The 19,947-nt window shown below is 39.0% G+C and overlaps 1 long non-coding RNA gene across 1 annotated transcript in view; it reads left to right on the top strand.

Annotated features, from left to right (window-relative positions):
• The window catches only part of LOC132345095 (uncharacterized), a 99,539-nt gene extending 84,012 nt beyond the window's left edge, over positions 1-15,527 (top strand). The window contains exon 3 of the long non-coding RNA XR_009494223.1: positions 15,200-15,527. This is a non-coding gene — a long non-coding RNA (uncharacterized lncRNA). The remainder of the gene's footprint in view (positions 1-15,199) is intronic.
• Positions 15,528-19,947: the final 4,420 nt, after the last annotated feature.

The raw sequence follows: 19,947 nt of genomic DNA, 5'->3' as shown, positions 1-19,947 counted from the left end.
TCACTTCTATTCAGGTACATTTAACGTTGCAGCTTTGCCAGCCTACTAGGTTGTCCCTGAGTACACTAGGCTGCTTTGCATGTGTGTATCCCTCTTTTCTGCTTCTCAGTTGTACGTTCCTATCATCTCCAGGGCTACTCTTCAAGACTGTTGACTTGACCTTTGACCAGAAGGACCCCCTGATTTCTTAACAGAGATAACCCTCTTTCCTGCAGTCATCTGTCACTTTATCTTTCACAGATCCTCTTATCATATGCATGATTCTAAATAGTAATTTACTTAGGCATGTTTTCTTTTCTACTTCTGTGAGTACATGGAGATCAGGAATTATCCATTATTTACCAGGATATGGCCAGAACCAGCACAATGCCTTTATGGGGCACATTTGGTGCCTCATAAATATCTGTTCATATTTGTATCTATTATTAGTGACTTCTTAATATCATTTTTTAACACCTCTCAGTATTTGATATTTGACCTTTAGCAAATATCTCAATGTGAATTTATGTCTCTGGTTTTAGTGAATTTTTAAAATAATTTTCATATACTTAAAAAGATTCTTAAAATATTTTCTCTGATGATAAAATGAATCCTTTCTTTGCTCACTTTGGAAAAAGTCCTGTGATCTGGAAGTCTGAGATCTCATAATAATATAGGATTGGGTCAATTTATATAACCTGGATTCCTGTCTATTCCTCCTGGTTAGATAAACTGGTAAGTAGGTCAGGAATTTGTAGGCCAAGTGATAGGCACTTTTTAGAGAAGTTATAACTGCTACTTATTTACCATATTTTCTTAGAATGTAATTTTCTGATTTTAGCCTGTTTAAGTGTTTCTGGAAATTAGGAGACACTCGCCATGAAATCCAGAGAAGGCAATGGCACCCCACTCCAGTACTCTTGCCTGGAAAATCCCATGGACGGGGGAGCCTGGTGGGCTGCCGTCTATGGGGTCGCACAGAGTCGGACACGACTGAAGCGACTTGGCAGCAGCAGCAGCAGCCATGAAATCAGAAAATCATCCATCCCAGCATCATCATATGGGAGAATACAGACCATGTAAAAGATAGGACTGCAATGTGCGTGTGGGGACTCAATTGTTGTGTGATTATTTGCGACCGTATGGACTATAGCCTGTATGGCTCCTCTGTCCATGGAATTTTCCAGGCAAGAATACTGGAGTGAGTTGCCATTTCCTACTCCAGGGGATCTTCCTGACCCAGGGATCAAACCCATGTCTCCCGCATTGGCAAACGGATTCTTTACCACTGGGTCACCTGGGAGGCCAAGTAGGTCAATAACATCCCAATATGTAAATGAACACCAAGAGCAGCATTGAATGGGGAAAGAGTTCATGTAGCAGAGGGAAGCAGAGAATGTAATATAAAGTTGAAAGGAAAAGTCCAGTTTTGATGGAAACAAGATTCATAAATGTAAGCAGACACAAGAAAAAAAAGAATTGTTAGACATCTCTAAGTGTTACCTTATATGGCTTCTTTTTTTCCTAATTCACGTCCTAGTCGCAGGTAGTACTAAAAAACTTTATTTTTTTAATGCTCATTAAAACCCACTTTCTAGGGTTATTTTCTCTGCTACACAGATGAAATCGAACGGAAATACTATGACTCTTTGGTCACTCATAGGCAAGAAAAAGTCTTCTGATCACATCTAGTCACAAAAAGAAAGTTTCATTTCAGCAATTAAAATGCCCAGACATCTAAATTCAGGGCCTCTCCTGATGCCTATTGACTCCTATAGGTTTTTACCTGAAGGAGGAAAAGGGCCTTGTGAGTTTCTTCTTGATTTCCTCCATTTCTTTGCAAGTCCTTCATAGGTGGTCTAACTTTAGAATGTAGAATAGTTGGCAAATGTTGTCTTGGGGCTTTAGCCAAAACAGAGTCAGAAATAGTTCAGTTTTAACATCCTGTTGCATATCCTTGGTAGCATAACTAAAACACACAATTTTCATACAGTTTTCAACTCCATATATATTGCAAATTGAGATGGAGAATTCAAGAGCAGGCACTAGAATAACAAAGTAGGCACGTTTACACTCTTTACAGGAAATACCTAACCACACATGTCACAATCAACTGCAGTGTTTTCTAAACTTTCCCACCAACTTACCCTGAATCACTGAGAAAGAAGACAGACCTCTGTAGGATATGAGATCTTGGACTAAAGAGGCATTTTTATTTATGATATTTCTTAACAGGCATGTGTTTTACTAATTAAAGCACACAAACTTCATATTCTGTGCCATAGTGCCTGTGTTTATTTTAGCATAAAAATTACTAGTTTTTTCTAACATTTCCTTAAAATTGTTTCCCCAGGGATATACACTACATTTAACCTCTAAGTCCAGTTAAATCCTAGCAAAATGTCATATTCTTCAGTTTGATAATTGTGAACCTGTAGATGATGGTATTTAAGTAGTTCTAAAGGATGCTATTAGACTTGACTTTTCTTGTGTTTTCCCTTATTAATATTAGTGTTAATGAGCATTCAAACTGTGCTTAACAAAATATTTTAAATTCGTATTAAGAGGGGAGCAAACATTTGTTTGCAGAAAATATATTGCCCAAATAAAAACCCAGATCCCTTTACAAACATTGTTTTTTTCCACACCCCCTTAACTTTGCCTCTTAACATATCACTTCCAGACTTGATTAAACTCCAGTTTCAGGAAGAACACTCAGCTTAAAGTAGAAATCAGAAATATCTTTGGAAAGGAAAGTTTAGAAATATAACTGTTTTACTCCTTCAAAAAAAATTGGTCCTGTAAGAAAACCAAGCGAAAAGTAGTCCTGAGTTGAGAGGACACTTAGAAACTCATTTCTTGCCAATTGTCCTGCTGTACCTGTTGTGGACTCATTTACCCATTACAGTGTATCTAAAGTTTTTCTACCTATAACTCCAAGTATAATGGGAACAGGGCCCTCCTTGAACAACTTTTTAAGTTCAAGCTGATACTCTTGAGACAGAAACTCAAAGATAAGTGGAAACTATTCAGCTCTATTTGAGTTCAAAAAGCTAAGTCTGGCCATTGCAAGATAAACATCCCTGAAGAGTTACTGGTGAAGTTAATATTATTCTAGGAAGCCAATGGCTATATGCTGCTGCTGCTGCTGCTAAGTCGCTTCAGTCATGTCCAACTCTGTGTGACCCTATGGACAGTAGCCTACCGGGCTCCTCTGTCCACAGGATTCTCTAGGCAAGAATACTAGAGTGGGTTGCCATTTTCTTCTCCTAATAGTTGGCAATGGCACCCCACTCCAGTATTTTTGCCTGGAAAATCCTATGGACAGAGAAGCCTGGTAGGCTGCAGTCCATGGGGTCCCTAGAGTCAGACACGACTGAGCGACTTCACTTTCACTTTTCACTTTCACGCATTGGAGAAGGAAATGGCAACCCACTCCAATGTTCTTACCTTGAGAATCCCAGGGACGGGGGAGCCTGGTGGGCTGCTGTCTCTGGGGTCCCACAGAGTTGGACACAACTGAAGTGACTTAGCAGTAGCAGCAATGGCTATATGACTTGTCTGCAAAATTAGCCAGACTCAGAAAGGAAAACAAGAGAATGAATTAGCTGTTTCTATGTTTAAAAACACAGGACTGGAAAAGGTCAGTTTTCATTCCAATCCCAAAGAAAGGCAAAGCCAAAGAATGCTCAAACTACCGCACAATTGCACTCATCTCACACGCTAGTAAAGTAATGCTCAAAATTCTCCAAGCCAAGCTTCAGCAATATGTGAACCGTGAACTTCCTGATGTTCAAGCTGGTTTTAGAAAAGGAAGAGGAACCAGAGATCAAATTGCCAACATCCACTGGATCATAGAAAAAGCAAGAGAGTTCCAGAAAAACATCTTTTCTGCTTTATTAACTATGCCAAAGCCTTTGACTGTGTGGATCACAATAAACTGTGGGAAATTCTGAAAGAGATGGGAATACCAGACCATCTGATCTGCCTCTTGAGAAATTTGTATGCAGGTCAGGAAGCAACAGTTAGAACTGGACATGGAACAACAGACTGGTTCCAAATAGTAAAAGGAGTTCATCAAGGCTGTATATTGTCACCCTGTTTATTTAACTTCTATGCAGAGTACATCATGAGAAACGCTGGACTGGAAGAAACACAAACTGGAATCAAGATTGCTGGGAGAAATATCAATAACCTCAGATATGAAGATGACACCACCCTTATGGCAGAAAGTGAAGAGGAACTCAAAAGCCTCTTGATGAAAGTGAAAGTGGAGAGTGAAAAAGTTGGCTTAAAGCTCAACATTCAGAAAATGAAGATCATAGCATCTGGTCCCACCACTTCATGGGAAATAGATGGGGAAACAGTGGAAACAGTGTCAGACTTTATTTTTCTGGGCTCCAAAATCACTACACATGGTGACTGCAGCCATGAAATTAAAAGATGCTTACTCCTTGGAAGGAAAGTTATGACCAACCTAGATAGCATATTCAAAAGCAGAGACATTACTTTGCCAACAAAGGTTCATCTAGTCAAAGCTATGGTTTTTCCTGTGGTCATGTATGGATATGAGAGTTGGACTGTGAAGAAGGCTGAGCACCGAAGAATTGATGCTTTTGAACTGTGGTGTTGGAAAAGACTCTTGAGAGTCCCTTGGACTGCAAGGAGATCCAACCAGTCCATTCTGAAGGAGATGAGCCCTGGGATTTCTTTGGAGGGAATGATGCTAAAGCTGAAACTCCAGTACTTTGGCCACCTCATGTGAAGAGTTGATTCATTGGAAAAGATTCTGATGCTGGGAGGGATTGGGGGCAGGAGGAGAAGGGGACGACGGAGGATGAGATGGCTGGATGGCATCACTGACTCGATGGAAGTGAGTCTCAGTGAACTCCGGGAGTTGGTAATGGACAGGGAGGCCTGGTGTGCTGCGATTCATGGGGTCGCAAAGAGTCGGACACGACTGAGCGGCTGATCTGATCTGATCTGATATGATGTTTAAAAAAAAAAAAAAAGACTCAAAATCCAGGAGATTAAACTTGGAGTTAAGGACAATAATAGTTTACCACAGTGAAAGGTAAACTAAAGTTTAGAACAATATTTTCATTCCAAGACTTTCTGCATCACAATCACGGCAGTGATAGGGGTTACCTAGATTGTTAAAATTACAGATTCTCAGGCCCTACCTTAGACTTACTGAATGAAAATTTGAGAGTTGAAAATTGCTGCCAGGAGATCTTTGTTGTTGTTGAAGCTTGAGGACTATTGGATTGGATTCTAATAGCTCAATAAAGTAAGATGGAAGAAATTATGAATCTGATAGTAAAATAACTCTTAACAATAGTACAAATGATATAGGTTCACAATTCTGAAATCCAAACACCTTTTTTCAAGCTCTTAAAACCAAACATCTTTTTTCTTATAATTTATTTATAGACCATTCCCATTCTGATCTAGACTTATTTAGTGGCAAAAAAAGTGACCTGTATCTATGAGAGATCATCTATAGCCTCTACTTATTGCACTTTGTATATGTGTTTGGATTTCACTGCATAGTCTCTCTGTAATACTCCAAATGGAGTCAGTATATAATACAAGGTAGATGTACTACATTATGAATTCAGAAAACCATTTGGCCCAAAGGGTTTCAGATAAGAGAATGGGTACTTGCAGGTGTTTAAAACTTTTCAGTTGCAAGAAAATAATGCATCTAAATGAGCTTGAACTTATGGCAAATATTGGAGGGAATATATGTGAAAGGTATTAATACCAGTGGAGAGCGAGAAGAAGAAGCAGGGAGAGCCTTTGGGCCTCAGTGCAGTTCTGACACCTGTGAAAGGAGAGCAAGAGGGAATAAGGATAGGCAGGGTATGTTCCAGACTGCAAAGCATCTCCGAGAAGTGTCAGCCCAGCCAATGTGGACTCCTTAAACAAAATTTACCACTAGAAATCTTGCATCACCACGGCAAAGATGGCCTGACTCTGACAACCCTGCCACACTTAGTCTTTGGCTGGAAGTAGCCTAGGAGCTAGTATGGCCTCAACAAGAATGTCTTGGAACATCTGAACATGCAGCAGCTAGTCTTACGGCAGGTTTTCTTTTAAGAAAATCTGGGTGATGCACATTCTTGGCCACCAAAGCCCATAACTTACCAAATGAGGTAGAGCAACTCAACAGACAGAAGCTATGGATTGGAATATTACAGTGAAACATTCTTCCTTGTTCTGTAAACTTCTGTTTTGTGAGGTCTTTTTATTATATTAGCCTAATGGTATTCTGGCCAATACATTTCACACTTATAATTGTCTTTCTCCATGTATTTTGTCAAACTAAATGTCATCATTTAGGATCAGGAAAGTATGATCATTATAAGTAAGAAAATTAAAAAAAAACCCACACTTTTGACCTATAATAGTCATTGAGCCCTGACTAATCAAAGGAATTACTGGGCTCCAGATCCTCTGAAGAAACCTTAAAACATTTACCAACTTCTCTAATTCATATTCTGTCCAGTCCTTTGTTGTTAATAGAAGAGACTGAGGTCAAAACCATCCTTGTTGATAAAGACCAACACCAAAAGGATGCCACCATGGTCTCTGCCTTTCTGATTATCTCCTAAGGGGACCCAGAGCTGAAAGAACCTAACTGGCTGTTACAAGCCAAAGTTAGTAAAGAAAAATTGATCTTTTACACTTTGCATTGCCTCATAACCCCATTTGTTCTTTTTCTTTATTGGCAAATAATGTAGAGTTTTCCACATAAGTCTTACGAGGTACATTGCTTGACAAAAAATAGAGGGATAAATTGGAACACAGTGCTGACTTCTGTTATTAAGATGATTAGAAAATATAATATCTTTTAGTTGAGTCCTTTCACAGAATAAACATTTATAGGATCAATCATTCCTCTCTTTCTCTCTCTTTTTCTTTTATTTATTTATTTTTTAAATTTATTTATTTTAGTTGGAGGCTAATTACTTTACACTACTGTAGTGGTTTCTGCCATACATTGATATGACTCAGCCATGAGTTTACACGTGTTCCCCATCCTGAACCCTCTTCCCACCCCCCTCCCCATCCCATCCCTCCGTGTCATCCCAGTGTTAGTAGTGTTTAGATACAACTCTGTTTTCCCTTGTTTCTTTGCTCTTTCAAAATAGTGGTCACCTTGAAAATAAAGCATAAAAGAATCACCTAAGAACTTAAGTGCCTGCACTTGTTCAGGATTTCACAGGGGTTTTGTGGGTTTCAGGTATAAGAGAATATGGGGAAAAAATTTCACTAGTCGGTGCCGTTGCCTCAGAGCTCAATTTTAGTTATTCTCAGAGATTTTAGCATCACACTCATTGCTTATTTATATCTTCCCTCTTTTTTTCCCACTTTGCAGATAATTGCTACTTAATTGATACTGCTTTTATGCAAACCTAGTCACAAGACACATTGCTAAATAGAGGAATCATTAATCTCTTTGTGTGTATGTGTGTGTATCTCTGTTGTAGATTTCCTTGAAAGGGTGCCTGGAGTAAGCAAAGTTATTAGCAGTTTATTTGCAACAGTGCACTTAGGAAAAGCTCTGTGGAGAACACATCAACAGTCAGTATGTAACTGAGCAATTAACACAGGACTTCTGTACTTTGGGGTGTTAGCAAGGGAGTAAACAGAAGCAGATGTGAAGTGTTTGTGCTGTTAGCATGCACAGTCTGTTCTGACATATGCAAATACCACTTACGCTTACAGAACCTGCAGCCCCTGTTGTATCATGACCTTACTGATGAAGCCCTATGACAGAAGTGCTTCATTTGCACTGGGTGCTATTAATTATTAACAGACCAATAGCACCTCCTCTTGTTATTAGAGCTCTGCAGAGAGCCAGGTGAGAAAGTATCACAAACAAGTTGGTAACACTCTGATTCCCAGTTCACCTTGACTAGTGCTGTCTTACCAGAAAACTCGTTGAAAATAGAGAACAAATAAGCCCAGAGACATGGACTGCAAAAAGATCAAACCAGTCAATCCTAAAGGAAATCAACCCTGAATATTCATCGGAAGGACTATTTCTGAAGCTGAAGCTCAACACCTTGGCCACCTAATGATAAGAGCCAACTCACTGGAAAAGATCCTGATGCTATGAAAGACAGAAGGCAAAAGGAGAAGGGGGCAGCAGAGGATGAGGTCGTTAGATAACATTACTGACTCAGTGAACATGAATCTGAGCAAACTCTGGAACATAGTGAAGGATAGGGAAGCCTGGTATGCTGCTTTCCGTGAAGCTGCAAACAGTCAGACGTGACTTAGCAACTGAAAAACAACAAGGCCAGAGACCAGAAAGGATTTCAAAGAACTGACAGATGGGATCACCTGTGTAATCCAGACATGAGTTTGAATAGTTTTTTCCATGGAATGTAGGTAAACTCTCTGATGATCCAGTGGTTTCTACATGAAGGCTAAAGAATTCTGATCTTGGGTGGATATGTATGTTAGATATTAATTTACCATTCTTCCTTCTTTGACAAGGAGCTGGAAAATTATTGCTCACCAGAATAATTAAAATTAGAAGCAAATGGCATGGCTTTCTCTCCTTGTGTCTTTAAAGGACATGTCATAAGCCTTACTTATCATATTACTTGAATTCTGGAATAGAAAACAAATTTTATGTTGTAAAATGTAATACCTTCCATCTCACTGTCAGTAAGTACTGAGATTCCTCATCATTAAAGATATATTAAGTATTTCCAAAGTCATCTATACATCTTAGAAGTGGTTACACTTAATTAAAAAGAGAGTAACAACAAAGATTATTCTAGATCCATTTTAATCTGTAAATGAGCAGCTTATTCATAGGTAGCCTGACAAAAGATAAGTGATTGATATTAACTCATTAGGATTGTTTTTAATTCTCTAAATTACAATATGATATAATTTTAGGATGATGAAGGGAGACTTTTCTTCAATTCTTTATTTTATAAAGAATTTTTTGTAATCGTGCACTGCTAGATATATGCATATATTTTGGACTTCTCATATTTTTCTCTGACTGAGCTAGACTCAGTTTAAGTACATCCTGTTAAAATGAATTAATTTGAGCCATTAGTATATTCTGCTATAGATATCCTAACATTTACTCTGATCTTATACCAAAACCCTGGTTTTCCATCATCTCTTTGTATAAACATCTTATATGGAGCCTGACTGAGGGTATTAAGGTAAGGGGCTAAAACAACATATCTCAGAGTTATTGAATTGAAATCCTATCTCTGTAAAAACTTAATCAAATAAATGAAATATGAGGGGGATACCTCCCTCCTCCACTTCATTCTGTAATGGAATTCTCAGATTTGAGGGGAAATAGCAAATACTAAATCATATGCAGAGTGTAAATCTTTATTTGCTCATAACCTTAACAATATCATCTCCATCTTTGAGTACTGCCTATACTTTTCTAGGTTTTAAAATACCTGTCCAGAATAAAGTAGATTTTTTTTCCTAGTCATATTCTAAACATACTGGGTATAAACTTAATAAAATAAAATTTATTTCATTTATTAAAATAGTATTTAAAATTTAGAAATATCATCTATCAAGTAAGAAATATTTTCCACGATAAGGGTATGAGTATAAATAGGAAGTAAGAAAACTAGAAAAGTGAATAAGGAATTTGTGCAAAATAACTTTGCTTTGAATGCTTTGATTTTTGAACTGGGACATGTCCCTATATAACAGGAACTCTCAAAGGAAAGGTTTAAAATCTAAGTACTATGTTAACTATGGTGAAATGGGATAGATCTAAATGTACTGAATCCTGGAATCTGGCATCTGGTTCCTGGGCTGTACCTGAGTGTGTAGAGGGGAAAGTAACAAAGAATCTCTATGGGTCTTTCATGTTTCTAGGTGTCTTGGAAGAAGAACCCTTTGTTCTAGATTATCTTTTTAAGGATGTTTGCACAGAAAACAATTTTAGAAGATAGAGATGGTATCTCCCTCCAGAGGAAGGGGGAGATTTGCTTCCTGTCTTGTATAATAAAAATAATGTCTCTCTCCAGGGCAATGTCAGGCATGATGACTGCCCATTATAAAAGATTTGGGTTCCTACATTCAGAGTTTATCTCCTGGAGTGCAACCTATTGCATGTGCAATTACCATCTGGCCCTTTTGTAAGAACTTGGGCTCAGAAACTATGCATAATGTATACTGACTTTCATGCTGGTTTCTGTGCTATGAGTAATGAAGTCCGTTGACATTGGAAAAGGAGTCTCACATCTACTGCTAGTATCCATAAAACTGTGTCCAGTTAACTTGTTATCTCCCCTGTAAAGTAAAGCTCAGACCCTTCACAGTTCTTGAGAGTTTGGTGGTGAATATAGGATAATGACAAAGATATGCTTTCTGGAAGAGGAAAAATTATTGCCTTGCAAGGCAATTAATGGTATTCAAGGAGGTCCATAGGAATCAGTAATAAACATATAGATCAAATTGCATGGCCAGCCTTTCAGTAAATGGTACTGTTTTATTACTTATGAGTGAGGAAGTGTTAGGGAGGTGGTTGTAGGCCGAGTACCAGGAGGTAGGTTCAGAAACAGATGTGTAAATAGTACCCTTGTTGTTGCTAGCTCTGCTTTGAAGGCAGAGGGTGAGGATTCCTGGATAATCCAGCAGTCAGTCTCAGGTCTGCCCCACTGTCACCAAGACAACAACACTTAAGAGTCATCCTGAGTAGGCAGGTAATTCCAATCCATTTCAGCCAATACCTACAGAATGTGCACTACACTGGGTCGAAAGAGGAAAATTCCTAAATAGCATGGGCAGGACTCAGACAAATTTTAGAATGTTGGCTGGTTTGCTTGAGAGATGAAGAAATGAGAGGCCGGAGACTTAACTGCTTGTTTAGGATAATGCAGTGGCTGGAAGTCTCATAGGTCAGCCCGAACCACAGTCTCTTATGACAAACTTAAATCCATTCAAAGATTACAGGAAAAGGTCAAAAAGGTATTTTTGTTGTTGTTTTTGTTTGTTTGTTGCAGTGGTTCATGGCTGCAATAAGGGAGCTAAGGCCCTCTTATGGAGATTTCTCTGAAAGATCCTTTGAGAAACCCCAGGTGAAGCATTGACAGGACTTTGGACTCTTACCGCCCTGATAGGGCTAACAATTCCAGTGGAGTTTATAGAATTCACCCACTGGAGAATGAGAAGCACATCTAAAGACATTTAGATAAATTATTGCAGTCAGTCTTGACACTGTAGAAAATTGCCCTAGCCTTTATATTGAAATTGGGTGTGAACTTAAGATATACGGCTTTGACAATGGGATAGCGAATGATGTAGATGAAGGTAGATTCCTTTAAAGAAAAACAAACAAACAAACAAACAAACAAAAAACTGCTATATAATGTAGATTCAGCTAGATTCCTTAAAAAAAAAAAAAGATAAGACTGCTATGTGAGTTAAGCCCAAGTCAATCAATGTATGCACTTCTCAGGGCCATAGTCTCAAATATATTTGTCTTTGGCTGCTGAATCAAAGGGTTCCTAAATCTGAAATATTGGTGCCAGCAATGATGACTTTTCTGCCCCATATAGGTCTTTGGTAGGCCAATACCATTAGAATTTTGCTTGGTTGAGCCATGAACAGCCACCATATCACTAGAGACCTAAAGTAGATGTGCTTTATATAATAGCCTAGCTCCAACTCTCACCCTGCACATTCCTTCTCTCCTTCTCTAGCCTTACTTAACTACCTTAAAAAGAAAGATAATTAGGGGGGAAGGCGAAAAGCTTCCCCATCCTGAAGAGGAACTGAAGTCCATGCATACCCATTTTAGTAATCTGGGGAGCTTTGGAGAGGGTAAGGACTCAGACTTTTACAGCTCTGTTTGGTGTAGGCAAAAAATTACTATCCTATATAGTCCAATGAGGGGGGAAGTGAAATGAAAGTGAAAGTCACTCAGTAGTGTCTTTGCGACCCCATGGACTGCCAGGCTCCTCTGTCCATGGAATTCTCCAGGCAAGAATACTGGAGTCAGTAACTGTTCCCTTCTCCAGGAGGGGAAAGGGACACCCAAATTCAACTGACAGGCTTTGGGCAAGGTTTGCAGTGGGGAAAAGAAGTTACAGTGATCTCTTGTAGGTGAGATCCTTTGAGTTAATTCAATGTGGCATTGTCATGACCTCCATTGCTGAAAGTATAACTGAATTGATTTTTCATGTGATGGTGATGTGAATGTTCATAAAATCTAGGGGAACTTTTCTGATCAAGAAGAGGTACATCTGGAGAAGTGCTAGGGGGACACACAAAATATGTATTGACCCATCTCCCTATCATCTGTGGAGCCTAAAGAAAATCTTCTGGCTGAATGGAAACCTGAATTCACAGAATTTCCCCTGAATATCTAGGCCTGGTTCATTGAATGATTCAGCAAAGCAGATATATGGTGGTGTACACTGAAATGTTGAGGCTTTTCTACCTTAGTGCCAACTATCCAGGATCAGAGTCTGCGGTTGTTTCTCTTAGTAGGGTAGAGCTCAAGACAGTTCTCATAGCTATAGCTATTATTGTCCTTGGTGAACCTAGTTACAGTTTTAATGAATCTTGGGCTGTTGCCTAGTAGCCTAGATGTTTATTCTGCCACTTGGGAAACTATAAACCAGCAGTTTATAAGCCTCTTCCTGGCAGATTAGCTACATCTGACCTTAGGCCTCCCTTCAGGATTATCAGTGATACTGCACCATTTTTGATACCTCCTCAGGTTATTATGTTGCTGTTCTAGTCCAGTCTGTCAACTGGCTACTAATAGGTATCAGGCTTTCAGTTTTCCAGTCCATTCGTAGTTTGAAAATCATGCAACAGCCAGTGAACAAGAGGATGGTACTCAAGGTTTTGATGGTCTTCCATGCATGCTACTGTTCACTATCATCTGGTATTGCTGAGTGTGGGAATGGTCCCATAAAACATTGACTTCAGAAGCTCTCTGCTTCCCCCTCACCTTGTCCTGGTCCACACAGTTCAGAAAGACTGATCATGGATATGACCTTCTATGGAAATGGATCATCTCCTCTTGACCACTTTCTGCATAATGACCATAATAATCAGGGCAAAATGAGGGAGGTATATAGACATATTTTGAAATTTTTGGAATATGGGTCATTACTGGGCATGATGAATTTTTCTTATCTCCAAAAGCAACTCCAGGCAAGAGATGGTAAGACACTGTAATAGAACCAATAGTGGGAGTGGCAATGATGAGATGACTTTGAGAGAACTATCAGAGGAAACATTAGCAGGATATGATGTATTTTTGGATGCCACTATGTCAGGCAGAAGGAAATGGCAACTCACTCCAGTGTTCTTGCCTAGAGAATCCCAGGGATGGGGGAGACTGGTGGGTGGCCCGTCTATGGGGTCGCACAGAGTTGGACACGACTGAAGCGACTCAGCAGCAGCATGTCAGGCAGGGATGAAAGGAAATTCTGAAAGAGAAGATGTTAACAATGATACCCAGGTCAATTGTGATATGCTAATTAGGAGATGGAAGCTGAGAATGAGAGCTGGTCTGGATTAGGTTCTCACTGAATAACGACCTTCTTTATGAACATGTTGAACAAGCAAGTGGATGTTTTAAAGCTAAAGAGTGAGTTCTGGACTGGAAGTGTAGATTTTGGAGCTACTGATCCAAAGAAAAGATTTTAAATTATGGTGCAGAATGAGATTTCCCATAGAGAGCATATGACATATGACAAAAATTCCAAAATTGGAAATGTATAAAGCAACATTTTTTATGGTCAGCAAAAGAAATTTAGACAAGGAAAGTAGGGATATTGAATTTAGAAAGAACTTTTTTAGAAAGTGGCAAAATGAATGACTTTTCTTATTCTGAAGAAGAGGAAAGTTAGTCCTCTATTGGAGGAAGATAGTCCTCTCTATAGGAGAAATGCAACTTCTCTTGCTGCTGCTAAGTCGCTTCAGTCGTGTCCGACTCTGTGCGACCCCATAGACGGCAATCCACCAGGCTCCCCTGTCCCTGGGATTCTCCAGGCAAGAACACTGGAGTGGGTTGCCATTTCCTTCTCCAACTTCTCTTACTGACACACATTAGTTTATTATAGTAAAGCATTTTTCCACTGACATTTTTAAAAGCTCAGTGATATTTAGATATTCAGAGTGAAAAAAATGTTTTGGTGAGTATAGATTTTATATATATATATATATATATATATATATATATATATATATATATATATACATACACATACACACACATGATTCTAAAAGTGCTGTGCTTAGTTGCTCAGTCCTGTCAGCCTTTTTTTGACCCCATGGACTGTAGCCTTCCAGGCTACTCTGTCCATAGGAATTCTCCAGGCAAGAATACTGGAATGGGTTACCATGCCCTCCTTCAGGGGATCTTCCCAACCCAGGGATTTAACCCAGGTTTCCCACATTGCGGGCAGATTCTTTAACATCTGAGCCACCAGGGAAGCCCATGAATACTAGAGTCAGTCACCTATCCCTTCTCCAGGGCAACTTCCTGACCCAGGAATCAAGCCAAGGTCTCCTGCATTGCAGGTGGAGTCTTTACCAGCTGAGCTACCAGGGAAATGGGTACCTTAAAGTGCTACCCATTTCTTTCCAAGGGAAGTAGTAAATGCAAAACTCTATGTAATCTTTTTGGCAAGAAGAAATTTTCAGAAGACAGTGATTCTCAAGACAAGTAACTAAAAGAAGATGTGATATATTTATCTCCCTAAAAAAAGATGGCATAGATTTTTAAATGCATTGAAACCTGTCTGACAAGAGGGGGAATCCACTGGCCATGTTCATCAAACCATGGATGAATGTTTTTTCCACAGCCATTCCGGTTCTCCAGGCCAAATGGGAAGAGAGAACTAAGAATGCAGACGTGTACAATTCATCCCTAGCTCAGGCGTGTCAGAATCTATTTTAATTTCTCTTTATAAATAGCATTTCTTTTTAAAAACAAATCGTAATGCCTAGCAATAAAGAATATTCTAGAGAAGTGCCAACTATGATGGTAGTTACATTTGCCAACCCTTTGCCCTGCTAAAAAATTGGATGAGAATATTATGTTTGGTATAGGATTTGAAAGACTGCTTCTTTATTTCAAGTGTTTGGAAATATTATGGAAAGGAGCTCTTGAAAATACAACAAAACATATCAAGGAATTAACTGTAAAATATCAACCCTCTCACATGCTCTGTTTTTCCATCCTCAGCCCCCATCCATCACCTCTAGCATATTATAGAATTGAAAATCAGAACAAAGGGATGAGAAGAGACAAACCACACAGGACCTGACATGTTTGTGAAGAATGACAGGTAAAGTGGTCTTCTGTGTTACTTGCTGAAAGTTTCATTACAGAATAGTAATTAAAATTATCCCTCACACTGGTAAATTAGAAGTAGAACATGCTATTTCTCTGAAATATTTCATAGACAAAACTAAGAGTTATGCCTCCTGTGCGCTCCTGACAATTTGTGCAATGTTCCCAGATTCTCTCCTCATCAATTTTCTTCTTGGTTTTTGAAAGAGAGAGGCCCAAGTCATTTTCCAGACCTAGTTCTTTGTGCTTGGTATTGCCTTAAAAGGAATGTGCTGTGAGACTGTACATTTTAAGGACAAGGGAGGCTTACTGTGTAATCTATGCACCACATGAAGGATTTATAAAATAAAAGGCTATTTATAGATTATGATCTAAACTTTCATCACGTTCTTTTCCTTCATAGAGAATCCCACTTGGATTTCTCTCCTTTCTCCCTTCCTTGCTAATTGAATCTTCCTTTTTTAATGTTTCTTTTGTCTCTTCTTTGCTTTCTTTGAAGGGGAAGTTAGGATTTTATTCTCGTTTTATCCCTTTTCACCTTGTTTTCTATTGAACAGATGATCTATTGTTTTGTCCCTCACCACTAAGTTGGGAAATTCTCCACATCATTTATTTAATGAACTAATTACAATTCTTCTGACTTTAATTTGGTCAATTACAACTTATGTTTGGTTACCTCAAGTTCCTAGACTGACACAAATTGTGTCACTTCTAGCAGCTACAAATGCCATTGAAAATAAAAATTTGGTGTCGTTTCAATCAGTCAGCTCTCCCTTCTCCTTTTTAATTATTTATTTTATTTTTAAGGCTCAAACTTCTGTCATTATGAAGAGGGTTGTTCATTATTCCAAAAAGTGCTAAGAACAGGATTGCTACCCAAGCAGAAGAGAATCTGTTTTAAGTGGTGAGACATTTGGGTTGATTGTGGAAGAAAAAGGTGCCTCAAACCTTCCCTTCACTGGTAGAAATGCTTTATTTTAGAATTCTCAGACTTGGTCCTTATTCACTTATTCTTAAAATAGAATGTAGTGACATTTATAAAAGGACAGATGAATTCTTTCTTTCTACCTAAATGCTTTAAAATTTAAACACTTCCTTTAAAAAGATTAAAAGAGTGTATCTATTAACACTAATATACTTAAATTAGTGGATTCAGATCTGTAGAACGTTAAAACAATAAGATTAAGTGTTGAAAGAGTCATCCTAAATATTTATTTAGCCCCATCTACCTATATCTCTGTAATTGGTATTTCTCCAAGATACAAAGAAAGCAGAATTCAATTTGATTCGACAAATATTTATTAAATTACTTTTATGGCCAAGACACTGTGCTAAGTACTGCATGGAATACAAATACAGAAAATGTTTTCTAGTAAGGGCTTGAGTTCAATACTGTTTATTTCAGACAAGATTTATTGAGCAGCTAGGTACCGTGCTGATTATTAAAAGATACATTTTCTGTAGGTAAAGAAACTTGCAGCCTTGTAAGTTGGAATTGATGAAGCCTTAAAATCATATTCAAAATTGTGTGTGCATACATGAGGTATGCATGTGTGTGTGTGTGTGTGTGTGTGTGTGTGTATGTGTCTATGTGTACATTCATGGTTTTTCTGAGAAGAGGGATACTATCTACTGGGTTCTCAAAGAATTCACTGACCCCATAAATGTTAAAATTCATGTATGCAGTACAGGGTAGACTCTCAGAGCTATAAGAGTGATCTAAACAAAGGGCTATTTCTGTTCTGGGTCCTTCAATTACCTGCTGCCTACATGGTGCTTGGGACTAAGATGTGTGCTGAGATGACAATTTAATAAAGTACTTTACAAAGCAATGGAGGACAAGTCTCTATATCAGAAGGAACATTTAAAAGCTAGTGCTAAATGGGAGTATTAAATGTTACAAGAGAAAAAGTCATAGTTACTAAATTTTGGAATTGCAGGAACAGGCTTTCGGATCCCTGAGTTGAGCTTTGAAAGGCATATAGGGCTTTAATAATTAGAAACAAAAGACAATGTATGGGCTCCAAATGAGGAAGTGAGCAGGAAATGGACAGGATATTTTCCCTGATACTTCTGGATACATCCTGAACTGATGGGATTCTGGATCTAAACTCTTTGGAGCTCAATCGTCCTTCAACCCAGCTCTAAAAATTGTTGCACCTGTTATACCACTGTTTGGCAGAAAATAGAGATCTTGTGTGTATATATTTATGTACATAAACACACACATGCACACACGCATGTTAGATCATATATATGTGTACATGCAAATGTATATATGTTATTATCTTTCACACAGCTTTTTTGATCATATTTAACTGTTGTATTTATGAAGTGCCTCTCTTTTGCTCAGTCTTGTATAAGTGCTAATGATGAAAAATATTTCCCATCATCAAGGAACAAATTCCTATCAAATCAGAGGGAAAAATAAAGTATTACAAAAGAGAACAACATAAATGAAGACAGGGAGATAGTAACCTCGCGACCCTTCGTGGCAGTGGAAAATATGTAATTTGAACTGTTGTTGAAAGAGGAGTACACTGAAGAATGAATCTGATGAAGAATACCTCAGGGAGGACAATGTACATCATGTTCAGAAGCTTAGGGTTTAGATAACAGAGAATCTTTAAAAGATTTTCATTGGAAGGACAATGTAATTAGATTTAGATTTAGACAGTCTCTCTGGTAGGAATGTGAACAGTAAGAGTAAAGGTTAGGACAAATTTCAGTTCAGTTCAGTTGCTCAGTCGCATCTGACTCTTTGCGACCTTATGAATCGCAGCACACCAGGCCTCCCTGTCCAACACCAGCTCCCTGAGTTTACCCAAACTCATGTGCATCGAGTCGGTGATGCCATCCAGCCATCTCATCCTCTGTTGTCCCCTTCTCCTCATGTCCCCAATCTCTCCCAGCATCAGAGTCTTTTCCAATGAGTCAACTCTTCGCATGCAGTGGCCAAAGTATTGGAGTTTCAGCCTCAGCATCAGTCCTTCCAATGAACACCCAGGACTGATCTCCTTTAGGATGGACTGGTTGGATCTCCTTGCAGTCCAAAGGACTCGCAAGACTCTTCTCCAACACCACAGTTCAAAAGCATCAATTCTTCAGCGCTCAGCTTTCTTCACAGTCCAACTCTCACATCCATATGTAACCACAGGAAAAACCATAGCCTTGACTAGCCTTGACCATACATACTTTGCTGGCAAAGTAATATCCCTGCTTTTTATTATGCTATCTAGATTGCTCATGTGGAAAATTCTTCAAGAGATGGGAATACCAGACCACCTGACCTGCCTCTTGAGAAACCTATATGCAGGTCAGGAAGCGACAGTTAGAACTGGACATAGAACAACAGACTGGTTACAAATAGGAAAAGGAGTACGTCAAGGCTATATATTGTCACCCTACTTATTTAACTTATATGCAGAGTACATCATGAGAAATGCTGGGCTGGATAAAGCACAAGATTGCTCGGAGAAATATCAATAACCTCAGATATGCAGATGACACCGCCCCTATAGCAGAAAACAAAGAAGAACAAAAGAGCCTCTTGCTGAAAGTGAAAGAGGAGAGTGAAAAAGTTGGCTTACAGCTCAACATTCAGAAAAGTAAGATCATGGCTTCTGGTCCCATCACTTCATGGGAAATAGATGGGGAAAGAGTGGAAACAGTGTCAGACTTTATTTTGGGGGGCTCCAAAATCACTTCAGATGGTGATTGCAGCCATGAAATTAAAAGACACTTACTCCTTGGAAGGAAAGTTATGATCAACCTAGATAGCATATTGAAAAGCAGAGATATTACTTTGCCAACAAAGGTCCATCTAGTCAAGGCTATGGTTTTTCCAGTGGTCATGTATGGATGTGAGAGTTGAACTGTGAAGAAAGCTGAGCGCTGAGGAATTGATGCTTTTGAACTGTGGTGTTGGAGAAGAGTCTTGCGAGTCCCTTGGGCTGCAAGGAGATCCAACCAGTCCATCCTAAAGGAGACCAGTCCTGGATGTTCATTGGAAGGACTGATGCTGAGGCTGAAACTCCAATACTTTGGCCACTGCATGCGAAGAGTTGACTCGTTGGAAAAGCCTCTGATGCTGGGAGGGATTGGGGACATGAGGAGAAGGGGACAACAGAAGATGAGATGGTTGAATGGCATCACCAACTCAATGGACATGAGTTTGGGTAAATTCCGGGAGTTAGTGATGGACAGGGAGGCCTGGTGTGCTGTGATTCATTGGGTCACAAAGAGTCAGACACAACTGAGCGATTGAACTGAACTGAGTAGATTGGTCATAACTTTCCTACCAAGGAGTAAGCGTCTGTTAATTTCATGGCTGCAGTCACCATCTGCAGTGATTTTGGAGCCCAAAAAAATAAAGTCTGACACTGTTTCCACACTTTCCCCATCTATTTCCCATGAAGTGATGGGACCAGATGCCATGATCTTACTTTTCTGAATGTTGAGCTTTAAGCCAACTTTTTCACTCTCCACTTTCACTTTCATCAAGAGGCTTTTAGTTCCTCTTCACTTTCTGCCATAAGGGTGGTGTCATCTGCATATCTGAGGTTATTGATATTTCTCCCAGCAATCTTGATTCCAGCTTGTGCTTCTTCCAGCCCAGCGTTTCTCATGATGTACTCTGC

Source organism: Bos taurus, chromosome 4, assembly GCF_002263795.3.
Source record: "Bos taurus isolate L1 Dominette 01449 registration number 42190680 breed Hereford chromosome 4, ARS-UCD2.0, whole genome shotgun sequence".
Lineage (NCBI taxonomy): Eukaryota > Metazoa > Chordata > Mammalia > Artiodactyla > Bovidae > Bos > Bos taurus.
Note: the sequence above shows the minus strand (reverse complement) of the source record. Positions and strands in the feature narration are given on the sequence as shown.